Here is a 12,145-nt window from a genome sequence, read left to right on the forward strand (position 1 = left end):
CAGCTGCTGGTAATTTTGCCTCTGGCTAAGGCATGCCCCAGACAGCGGACACCTCGTCTCGTTCCAGCTCCTGCTTGCTACGGTTCTGGCTAATCGAAGCTCCAGCTCTGCACCGTTGATTTCAGCTCCTTCTCCTTACAAGCTCCAGCTATTTGCAACAGCCTGGGCTTTTGACAAGGTCGTAAACCAACCGCCGTCAAAACTCGACTATTAGGATTAAATATCATAGTTGGACATTGTATAAGCATTAATGAGTTTGTACGACTAATTAGTTAATAACTATTCTAAGCAGTCGACAAGCAAGAGCTGGACTCGAAGAGGGCGTGCGGGGTCTGAAAAGCAGAGACCGCCTCTTCCCCCCAGAGACCACCGCAGACGTTGAGTTGGGCCTGGTGCATGCCGGCCTCCCGCACTTCGGGGTGCAGCAGGACCAGACCCGCCCCCCCCCCCGAGAGGGTCCACGCACCCTGCCCACCCCCTGCTTTCCCCTGCAGCCCCCAATGCCCTCCCACCCCCCCGCACAAACGGCCAAACCGGCTTCTGCTTTAGGCCCCCAAACCAGCTCACTTAGCGCCCATTTCTGAGCCCAAAAACCCAGCTGCTGCGCCTCTTCTCAAGTCCCAAAGGTGACCCCGGGGAGGGCAAGCGCTTGCGTGATGCTTCGGGCAGAAACGGGGCTGAAAGGTCCGATCCCGGTGCCGCGGGAGCAGAGGCGAGCTGGCTGGGACCAGCTTTTGCTCCTGGAACAACCCCAGGTCCCTGCTCCGAGGTCTTCCCCTTGGGGCCCTGGGGTGGACCTGTCCCTCCCCTTCAAATGCTGCAGGAGTTTCGGGGCAGAAGGCCGTTTCTAAGCCCTCTCTCCAGCAGCTCCTCCCTCGACCCGGCCCGCGAAGCCCCCAGTCTGCCTGCAGGGAGGGCTGGGGGGTCCCCGGCCCCACGGGGCGACAGTGGGGACTCGCAGGGAGGATCTGTTTGCACAAAGCGCCCCCCCCCTCCTCCCGCCCGCCGGCCCCCCCCGCCCCGGCCCACTGCGCGGCCCCCCTAGGGCACGCAGCCCCCCCCCCAACTCCCCACTCCCCAGATGCTCACAGCCCCTCCCCCGCCTGGAGCCCCCCCAGACCCTGTCCCCGGAGCCTGCAGAACCGCCCCCCCCCCGCCACAGCCCGGCTCCCCGGGCCCGCGGCCCCTCACACTCACGCTGCGCCGCCGCCTCGGTGCAGAGCCCGCCGCGCGGCCCGTTGGAATACCGTCCGCAACCAATCAGCGCGCGGCTCCACCGGACCGCCCGCGCGAGGCACGCCGGGAGTTGTAGTCCCCACCCGGGACCGCGCATGCGCACGGCGCCCCGGGGACCGCGCATGCGCACGGCGCCCCGGGGACCGCGCATGCGCACGGCGCCCCGGGGACCGCGCATGCGCACGGCTCGCAGCCCCTCCCCAGCGTTTGCAAGCACTTCCCAGCCCCAGGACCCCCGGAGCTCACGGCACCCGACCACACCATTTTCCAGCCCCCTGGGAGCCCCACTCTCAAGTCCCGCCAGGACCCACAGCCCCACTCCCCAGCTCCTTGGGGGACCTTGATCTCGATGGTCCGGGAGTCCTCCAGGTGTACTCTCTGGTCTGGACGTCCGTCTCTATGATCCGGCGTTCCTCCAGGAGTACTCTCTAGGCCGGACTTTGCTCTCTATGGTCCGGCAGTCCTCCGGGGGTACTCTCTAGGCCGGACTTTGCTCTCTATGGTCCGGCAGTCCTCCGGGCGTACTCTCTAGGCCGGACTTTGCTCTCTATGGTCCGGCAGTCCTCCGGGCGTACTCTCTAGGCCGGACTTTGCTCTCTATGGTCCGGCAGTCCTCCGGGCGTACTCTCTAGGCCGGACTTTGCTCTCTATGGTCCGGCAGTCCTCCGGGGGTACTCTCTAGGCCGGACTCTGCTCTCTATGGTCCGGCAGTCCTCCAGGGGGTACTCTCTAGGCCGGACTCTGCTCTCTATGGTCCGGCAGTCCTCCAGGGGGTACTCTCTAGGCCGGACTCTGCTCTCTATGGTCCGGCAGTCCTCCAGGGGGTACTCTCTAGGCCGGACTTTGCTCTCTATGGTCCGGAAGTTCCCCACGTGCCCTCTCCGGTCCGGACGACCGTCTCGATGGTCCGGCAGTCCTCCAGCTGTACTCTCTAGGCCGCACATTTTCCTCTATGGTGCGGAAGTCCCCCAGGTACATTCTATGCGTCTGGACCTCCGTCTCTATGGTCCGGAAGTCCTCCAGGTGTACTCTCTGGCCCGGCAGTCCGCCATCTCTATGGTCCGGGAGTCCTCCAGCTATACTCTCTGGTCTGGACTGGGCTGGGCTCTATGGTCCGGAAGTCCTCCAGCCCCTCTCCCCGACCCCCTAGGGCTCGCAGCCCCCCCCGGGATGCACAGCCCCACTCCTCGGCCCCCTCGGGGGTCCGCAGCCCCCCCAGTCCCCCTCCCCAGATGCTCACAGGGGGAAAGGAACGGCTCGGCCTCAAGCTCTGCGGGCTGCCTGTGGCCCCTGCAGAGCCCACGATCCTCGGCAGCCCACACGCGGGGCGAAGCCCACAGCCCGAGAAGGAGTCACAGGGAGCCGCCGCTCCTGCCACAACCCTCCTTCCCAGCCTGCTGCTGGAGCACAAGGCACTTGAAAGCAGCAGGAAAGAACAAGGAGGGCCTCGCAAGATGGCAGGAATAACGCGGGCAGCCTAAAGCGTTTAGCCAGGCAGGGCTTGCCACTCACCTTGTGCCGTGGTCGAATCCCAGCCCGCAACTCAGCACCACACAACCGCTCACTCGCTGCCCCCTCAGCGGGAGGGGGGAGAGAATTGGAAGGGCAAAAGTGAAAAAACTCCACTTGTAAGGGAAAGGAGGGGGGGAAAAAAACCCCAAACAACAGAGAGAAAAACCCCAGACAGACAAGCGGTACAAACGAAAACAAGGGCTCGCCGCCAACCGCCCGATGCCCAGCCAGCCGCAGCCCAGCAGCGGCCCCCCCGCCAACCGCCCCCCGAGTTTTATTTCCTGACGTCATAGTGTCTGGAACATCCCCTGGGTCCGCCGGGGTCAGCTCTCCCAGCGGTGCCCCCTCCCAGGCCCTCGCGCACCCCCAGCCCGCTCGCCGGCAGGGCGGGGCGAGGGGCAGCACAGCCCCCGGCGCCGTGCAAGCGCTGCGCAGCGGGAACTCACGCAGCCCCGCGTCACCCACGCCGTTTTCAGCACAAACCCAAAACGCAGGAGGAGGGCGAGCGGGGTGGGAGCGGGGGGCGGGGGAGCGGGAGGGGGGTGCCAGAGTTTGGGCGGGGGGCAACGGGCAGGTTGGCGGGGCAGGCAGCACCCCAGGGGTCCGGGCCCCTCAAATGGCTGGTGTTTCACCCCAAAGCTTCCCCAAATCGGGGGGTTTTTTGCTTTTCTATAATATCAAAGCTGGGGTTTTTTCCTTTTCCAAAATATTCCACTTGGAGGTTTTTCAACGCTTTTTCACAACAAAAATTGGCGATTTTTGCTTTTTCGTTTTGTGCATGAAAATGGGGGTTTTTTTGCTTTCCGGCTGCCCAAATCCTGGTGGATTTGGCTTTCCCGGGAGCTCCAAGTTGGGTATTTTTCCCCAAAAAATGCGGGTTTTCTTTTTCCCCACCCCTTGCAGGCCCCAAATTAGGGGTTTTGTGGTGTTTTTATGCCGTGGCAGCAGGTCCCGCTCTGTGTGCACGGCCCTGCAGGGGAAAGTCCCTGTTGGGGGAACTGGCCCCCAATCAGGATGGGAAAAGGTGGAAAAGGAGAACAGGGAAGAGGCAGCTTTTGAAAGCGCTTTTGTATCTTCAATAGAGAGGTGTTTCGGGGGGGGGGGGGGTGAAGATTCTATAAACAGGGTTTCTTTGCATTTTACAAACCTTATCTATCATAGACGTTTACGCTTAACGTATTTACACATACCTCTCTCTCTATATTTAGTGAATATATTTATGTTTCACTTATACCCCCCTATTTCCCACTCATTATATATAATACCTGCTCAGACTAGATATCTGTCGACTTACATATTTTGACACTTAAATGTCTTTATAGACTTCTCTATTTAAACTTACATATATTTACACTTATCTCTTTATAGACTTAGATACCTATTTACACTTATAGATCATCTCTTAGATTACATACAATGCCTATTTAGGCTCTCTACATAACACGTAGTGAGTGTAGACAGCGGTATCTATTCAGACTTTTTTCTATTTTCAATTCCTTCATACATAAAATATATCATCCCTTTTGCATTTGGAAGTGCTTTCTTTTTTAATTTATATAGACGTGAGTTCTTTTTGTATTTTAAAACCCTATATACGTCTTCCGAATTTTTTTCTGCTCTAAAATCCTTTATATAATAGGGCAGGTATAGGTTCCTATTTTGAAATCCTTGTATACGTATAAAGGAATATTATTTTTCCATATATAGAACAAGGAGAGATTTTTCTCTATTTCGAGGCCTCACAGATAGATTTACAGTTTTTTAAAAATTTTTGAACCCCCCCAGGAATTATCAGGCATTTTGGGGCTGTGACCCCCTTTTTGGGGGGGGGGGGACGACCCCCCCTTCCCCACTCACCTGCTCCTCCACGGCATCATCAGCCCGCCGGTGATGTTGGGGTGCCCCAAATGACATCATCACCCCTCCAGGCCCCCAAACCCCCCTTTTTATTCAGCCCCCAAAAAGGCACAACAGGAGGGAAACGGCCCCAACCGGCGGCTCGTTACGTCAATAATGCCGTTGGCGTATGTACGCACGCACCCCCGCCAAAAAGGGGGGCTCCGCTAGAAAGATAAAGGAGGGGCAGCCCCCCCAAACGCTTGCAGCCCCCCCTTAGCCCCCGTCCCGCAGGCTGGCAGCCGGCCCCTTACCCTCAGCACGCCCAACGACCGGCAGGCAAACCCGGGCCGGGGGTCTCTCCTGAGCACCACGGGACGCTTACAGCGAGGCATCTGAAAAACAAAAATCCCAACGGATATTTCAGCACGTTAAAAAAACAGCACCGAAGGCAGCAGCGGAATTCGGTCAGGACAAGGGAGAGGGTAGCAGTCGAGCTAAAGGAGGATGCCAGGCAAACGGGTGTCCTGGTTTCGGCTGGGATAGGGTTAAATTTCTTCCTAGTGCTGTGTTTTGGATTTAGTAGGAGGAGAACGTTGATAACACCCTGATGTTTTCAGTTGTTGCTAAGTGCCCTCCTAGTCCAAGGACAGCTCCCGTGCCTACTGACTGAGCTAGGTACACAAGGTGGGAGGGAACACAGCCAGGACAGCCAGCCCAGCTGGCCAACGGGGTATTCCATACCATGTGACGTCATGCTCAGTATATGAAGGGTAGGCGTGATCCAGGAAGTACCGATCACTACTTGGTTATCGGTCAGCGCGGGTGGTGAGCAACTGCATTGTGCATCACTCATTTTGTATATTTTATCATTATCATCATTATTTTCCCTTTTTTTCCCTGTTCTATTAAACTGTCTTTACCTCAACCCACGAGTTTTTCCTCACTCTTACCCTTCCGATTCTCTCCCCGTCCCGCTGGGGGTGGGGGGAGTGAGTGAGCGGCTGCGTGGTATTTGGCTGCCTGCCGGGTTAAACCACGACAACGGGTCAGCTCGAAATACAACGCGGCCTTTAAAAGCTCGAGCGATTCGAACGCTTAAAATCCGCGTGAGGACTAATTGACGCGATTCTGAACGCGTCCTTCGTAGAGAAGTAAACGCTCTCGCTGGTGTCGGAAAACGCCCCGTCCCTTCCTTACAGCACCGCTGCCGGGAGATAACCCCGTGAGGCTGCAGGACAAGGGCGCGCCGTAATCAGCATCTACGCTCACGGATCCGCCGCCACAGCTCCAGCCCTTGCGCTGCTGCTGCTGCTGCTGCTGCGCATCTCGCTCGCTTGGCCGATAAAGCTGAAAGTGAAGCGTAAAACTTTGAAGAGTAAAATGAAAAAGAAAGAACAAATCTCAGCAATTCATTTTATGTAAACGTACGCGCACATTTTTAGCATACGTACAATGAGAAGGCTTATACCGTAAAAGTATTTCATTTTCCTTTTGCGTTAATTGAAATTGCGTAGCTGTGAATTCATGCCGTTAAATTATCTACCTCCAAACTACACAGCTATCGTTTGACCAGGGGTTTTGCGTGCGTTACGTGACTAGGAGCGGCGCCGAGACCGATGCTACCGAACTGCCGGGGAAAGGCGCCGTCGAAAGCGAGACAGAAATAAAGGACTTCAGAGCACTCTGCCAAAAGATCGGGAAAAAAGCCCGTAACGTTCAGTTGCCTCTCTTTTGAAACGTTTAGAGCAACTACCCAACTGCTTAAGCACACCTAATAAATTATACGCTACGGCTATTTGGCAGTTGCAGTTTCAACAACGCAAGTCAGTTTGGAAGTTATACAATTTTAACTTTCTTTTTAAAATTTCATTTACGATAGAAAAATCAGTGAGATAAGAGATCTCCCATATGGTTTTACTCTTTTTTTGGGGGGGGGGGGGGGTGGGGGGGGGTGGGGGGGGGCAGGCGGTGGGGAATATCAAATCCCCAGTGCTGCAATACATCAGGCTACCAAAAAGGACCGGCAGGTTTGCTAACGCTGTTGGCCGTAGCCGAGCGTGCGGAGGAACGCGTCTTTACGATCTCTCGACCGTTACACCCGAGAACCAAAGATCAGCCGTACGTCGACTATCGGAAGACGTACTGCGCTTGGGTCTGTGCAAGGAAATCGACCTACCCCTTTTTTTTTTTTCCAGAGAGAGAGAGCGAAAAGTCTCCTTGCGGATGACTTCTACTGCCGAGCACGTCATCTCTGAAGATCCATTCTGATGGGAAGTTCGTAAAAGGCAACTCCTTTGAACGAGAAAGATTTCCATTCTGGAAAATCTCTTTCCAACCAAAGTCAAAATTACGCGCTGCAGGTTAAGGAAAAAGGACGCGATAGAAGCAGTAACTCACCAAAACCACATCAGGACTCTCTGTCGCTAGTTACGAGGCTGCTACCGCTTCTCGGGAAAGCCTGGAAAACGCACCGAAGCGACACCGATTTGTCCCGTGTTGTCCGCGCCTCTTCTTTGACCTTGATTGCTTTTAGCACAGATGCTAGCATCTCAGTAAGGTGTTCGAGTGCTCCTGTAAGGCATTTTAAACACTGACTGACTGAAAAAGCCTAAAGCTTTTATCGTGAAAACAAAGCCTCTTTCTCCCGAACATCCCAACTCTTACAAACGGTTCCTTTCCTCTTCTAGTCCAACGTTATTTTCACAGCACCCTTTCATAGCAAGCGTACAGAAACAGAAGACCGTGCTTGCAGGAAGAGAAAACAGACGGAGGGCAGCAAGCTTTGCATAGGCGTACCACGGTCCAGAACAGACCTCCTTTATTTTTAGTATTGGCGTTAAAATATTTCACATTAAAAAAATCACATAGAAGGAGAGCTGCCACGTTCCTCGTGTTAACTGTAAAGTCCGTGCTACAAGCACCTTAGGAAAAATGCAGACACGTATCACAGGCCTACCTTGTACTTGCAGACCACTACGGATCCTTTCCATCTGTCTCGTACTTTCACGGCAGTTGACGTTCTGCTGAGAGGAAAGGAAAAAAAAAACAAACAACGTTTAGCACAAAGCTTCTTTTGCCGCGAAGAGAACAACTGAGTGGAGGAGAAAGTATTTGGCATCGTCTTTGGTGCAGTTGTTGAGACAGGCCACTAGAACTTCTGCACGTTTTAGACAACCGTGCCTTTTTTTTGGCTCATCGGCAGCTTTAGTTTCGCTAGAACTCGCTTTCCTAGAGACGCGCAGGTGACGGGCACAGGTACCTACGTACGTTTTCTCAAGCCTAAGTAGAGCCGCGATTTCCTCACCCGATACGTCCCAAGTGGAGTATTTTTGTTAAAGAGTACGGCACCCCATCCGTCCTCGCAAACTCGCTGCGAAAGAGGAATCCTTTTTTCCAGGCCGTTTCTCCAAACAGTCGAGATCTTTGAAAACCGCAGTTGTTTTAAAACATTTGGAGCACGTTGCCAAACAACGCTTGGCAGTAAGACTTTGACGTGTTTGACGCACGCAAATCTGGGGTAACTCGCTACTTGCTTCCTGTTGTCGTTGTTCTTCCTTCAGAAATTCTACTTGTAGCCAAGTTATTCGCTACTAGTTCAAGCATTTACCTTCCAGCTATTACCAGCGCGTTTACACAGGCGAGGAACTAAATCGCTCTTCTAAAACTACCCGAGTGAAAATGACAGCCACGAAAGAGGAGCGACAGAGAAGGAAAGGAGAGGTCAGGCAGCAAGAGAGCTCTGCAGGCTGCCACCAGTCAACATCGCACTCTTAAGGAAAAACAAACAAACAAACAAACAAACAAAAAACCAAAGAAAAAAAACCCCAAAACACACAAACACAAAAACCAACAACAAAACAAAACTTTGACGTTGTACCTTTCTTTTCTTTTGGAGCTCGTCCCTGTCTCAGCTGATCGTCTCGACAGAGCACAAAGTGCAGATGATCCGTATCCCGATGACATCTGCACGCGATGAACACGTGTTCAGAAATAGTCCAGATCTGTAAGACTGGTGTCATTTGTGTGGTTCCAAGCATCATAACTCCATTTTACTGACCAATGCATTTGTGAGGAAACTAAGTAGCTTTTAAACGTAGCCTCTCCTTGGGGAGAAAAATGCGTTAGGGAGTGAAAAAAAGGATGATTCAGAGCTCCCAACCATGACGGAGCAGCGGGAAAACTAATGAAAGTGAAGACCAACAGCAGCAACGCGAAGCGGCATTTGGCTTCAATTCTGATCACGTACTTAAGCGGCTCTCCAAGTCTATACCTCCATCCTATGAACGACTAGCCCTTTTTTGGAAGGACCAACTTTTGTCCTTCAAAGTGCTAGATTGAAGACTCCACTGAACAGAACGTGGATTGAGCCACAGGACAACGTGCCATCGACGCTCTAATGAAAAAAAAATCACGTAAAAATCAAGTTGAAATATCAGCTTCCATCGTGTCTCATTCATTACGTTTCTAGTAGTGCCTGGGTGCTCCAAAATTCACTCTCCTGACACCACGTAGTACTACAAATTGAGTTACGCAGGTAAAAATAAAAGGCTCTTTCCAACCTGCCCGTAAAATCAGTACGAACAAACAGAAGAGAAACACTTGACCCTAAAGAAGGTCACAGGCAGCTCTTAATTTATCGTAGGCGAAAGCTCATTCTTTTCCCTGAAAGGAAAACGCTCGTAACTACCCAGGGACCGATGCGGGAACGAGGCACGCGCGCTCTGTTAACGGCAACTGTTCATCAGCTTTTCTGCACCGGCACAAATTTGCCTTTTCCCTGGGTTTGACGTGGAGCACCTGCAGCGTCCTTGAACGCGCCAATGTTTCTCCCCGCTCCCCCGGCCCCCCACGTGCCGTTACCTGAGCAGCAAGCGGCATCAGCCACGCAGGATTTTCTTCACGTGACGCAGAAGGTGACGCTGGGAAAAGAGGAGGCACAAAATGAACCTGTTTGTCACACCCAGCCAACGGTGAAAACCCAGGGAAGGATTCTGCCGTGCGGGGCCGGGCTGTGCACCCCCGGAGCTCCAGCCGGCCGGTTTCGCTCCCCTTTGCCGGGTACCGGGGAGACACCGCCGCCTCGTGCTGCCGCCTGCCCCCCGGGGAGAGCCGGGGGACCCCCACCTCACTTCAGCCCTCGGGAACGGGACCGGGAGAGACCCTCCACGCAAAGAGAGCGGATCCACGCGTGGCGTGGATTTAATCCCCGAGGGAAGAGGCCGGGCTCCCCGCTGGCAGAAGGACAACTCGCCTCCCTGCCGCTCGGAGCGCCTTGCCGGGGACAGCCCTGCCTGCGCCTGGCTGCTCTTCAGCCGTGCTGGGAGTGCAGTCTGGCCGACGGATGCTCCGGCAAACAGACACTGCAGCGAATCGCAGCTCCCGCTCGTTACAGCTGCTGGTAATTTTGCCTCTGGCTAAGGCATGCCCCAGACAGCGGACACCTCGTCTCGTTCCAGCTCCTGCTTGCTACGGTTCTGGCTAATCGAAGCTCCAGCTCTGCACCGTTGATTTCAGCTCCTTCTCCTTACAAGCTCCAGCTATTTGCAACAGCCTGGGCTTTTGACAAGGTCGTAAACCAACCGCCGTCAAAACTCGACTATTAGGATTAAATATCATAGTTGGACATTGTATAAGCATTAATGAGTTTGTACGACTAATTAGTTAATAACTATTCTAAGCAGTCGACAAGCAAGAGCTGGACTCGAAGAGGGCGTGCGGGGTCTGAAAAGCAGAGACCGCCTCTTCCCCCCAGAGACCACCGCAGACGTTGAGTTGGGCCTGGTGCATGCCGGCCTCCCGCACTTCGGGGTGCAGCAGGACCAGACCCGCCCCCCCCCCCGAGAGGGTCCACGCACCCTGCCCACCCCCTGCTTTCCCCTGCAGCCCCCAATGCCCTCCCACCCCCCCGCACAAACGGCCAAACCGGCTTCTGCTTTAGGCCCCCAAACCAGCTCACTTAGCGCCCATTTCTGAGCCCAAAAACCCAGCTGCTGCGCCTCTTCTCAAGTCCCAAAGGTGACCCCGGGGAGGGCAAGCGCTTGCGTGATGCTTCGGGCAGAAACGGGGCTGAAAGGTCCGATCCCGGTGCCGCGGGAGCAGAGGCGAGCTGGCTGGGACCAGCTTTTGCTCCTGGAACAACCCCAGGTCCCTGCTCCGAGGTCTTCCCCTTGGGGCCCTGGGGTGGACCTGTCCCTCCCCTCCAAATGCTGCAGGAGTTTCGGGGCAGAAGGCCGTTTCTAAGCCCTCTCTCCAGCAGCTCCTCCCTCGACCCGGCCCGCGAAGCCCCCAGTCTGCCTGCAGGGAGGGCTGGGGGGTCCCCGGCCCCACGGGGCGACAGTGGGGACTCGCAGGGAGGATCTGTTTGCACAAAGCGCCCCCCCCCCTCCTCCCGCCCGCCGGCCCCCCCCGCCCCGGCCCACTGCGCGGCCCCCCTAGGGCACGCAGCCCCCCCCCCAACTCCCCACTCCCCAGATGCTCACAGCCCCTCCCCCGCCTGGAGCCCCCCCAGACCCTGTCCCCGGAGCCTGCAGAACCGCCCCCCCCCCCGCCACAGCCCGGCTCCCCGGGCCCGCGGCCCCTCACACTCACGCTGCGCCGCCGCCTCGGTGCAGAGCCCGCCGCGCGGCCCGTTGGAATACCGTCCGCAACCAATCAGCGCGCGGCTCCACCGGACCGCCCGCGCGAGGCACGCCGGGAGTTGTAGTCCCCACCCGGGACCGCGCATGCGCACGGCGCCCCGGGGACCGCGCATGCGCACGGCGCCCCGGGGACCGCGCATGCGCACGGCGCCCCGGGGACCGCGCATGCGCACGGCGCCCCGGGGACCGCGCATGCGCACGGCGCCCCGGGGACCGCGCATGCGCACGGCGCCCCGGGGACCGCGCATGCGCACGGCTCGCAGCCCCTCCCCAGCGTTTGCAAGCACTTCCCAGCCCCAGGACCCCCGGAGCTCACGGCACCCGACCACACCATTTTCCAGCCCCCTGGGAGCCCCACTCTCAAGTCCCGCCAGGACCCACAGCCCCACTCCCCAGCTCCTTGGGGGACCTTGATCTCGATGGTCCGGGAGTCCTCCAGGTGTACTCTCTGGTCTGGACGTCCGTCTCTATGATCCGGCGTTCCTCCAGGAGTACTCTCTAGGCCGGACTTTGCTCTCTATGGTCCGGCAGTCCTCCGAGGGTACTCTCTAGGCCGGACTTTGCTCTCTATGGTCCGGCAGTCCTCCGGGCGTACTCTCTAGGCCGGACTTTGCTCTCTATGGTCCGGCAGTCCTCCGGCCGTACTCTCTAGGCCGGACTTTGCTCTCTATGGTCCGGCAGTCCTCCGGGCGTACTCTCTAGGCCGGACTCTGCTCTCTATGGTCCGGCAGTCCTCCAGGGGGTACTCTCTAGGCCGGACTCTGCTCTCTATGGTCCGGCAGTCCTCCAGGGGGTACTCTCTAGGCCGGACTCTGCTCTCTATGGTCCGGCAGTCCTCCGGGGGTACTCTCTAGGCCGGACTTTGCTCTCTATGGTCCGGCAGTCCTCCGGGCGTACTCTCTAGGCCGGACTCTGCTCTC

At 56.4% G+C, this 12,145-nt stretch overlaps 1 long non-coding RNA gene across 2 annotated transcripts; it reads right to left on the reverse strand.

Annotated features, from left to right (window-relative positions):
• Nucleotides 1–5,482: 5,482 nt before the first annotated feature.
• Nucleotides 5,483–10,164, reverse strand: LOC142075083 (uncharacterized). 2 transcript variants are annotated; one of them, XR_012670771.1, is made up of 6 exons: nucleotides 9,448–10,164; nucleotides 8,465–8,550; nucleotides 7,544–7,607; nucleotides 6,985–7,158; nucleotides 6,764–6,879; nucleotides 5,483–5,934 (listed from the first exon to the last, which is right to left on the reverse strand). It is a non-coding gene; the product is annotated as an uncharacterized LOC142075083 (long non-coding RNA). The 2 variants fall into 2 exon arrangements; XR_012670770.1 differs by lacking the exon at nucleotides 9,448–10,164 and having other exon boundaries at nucleotides 7,544–7,610; nucleotides 8,465–9,101.
• Nucleotides 10,165–12,145: the final 1,981 nt, after the last annotated feature.

Source organism: Calonectris borealis, chromosome W, assembly GCF_964195595.1.
Source record: "Calonectris borealis chromosome W, bCalBor7.hap1.2, whole genome shotgun sequence".
Taxonomy (NCBI): Eukaryota; Metazoa; Chordata; class Aves; order Procellariiformes; family Procellariidae; genus Calonectris; species Calonectris borealis.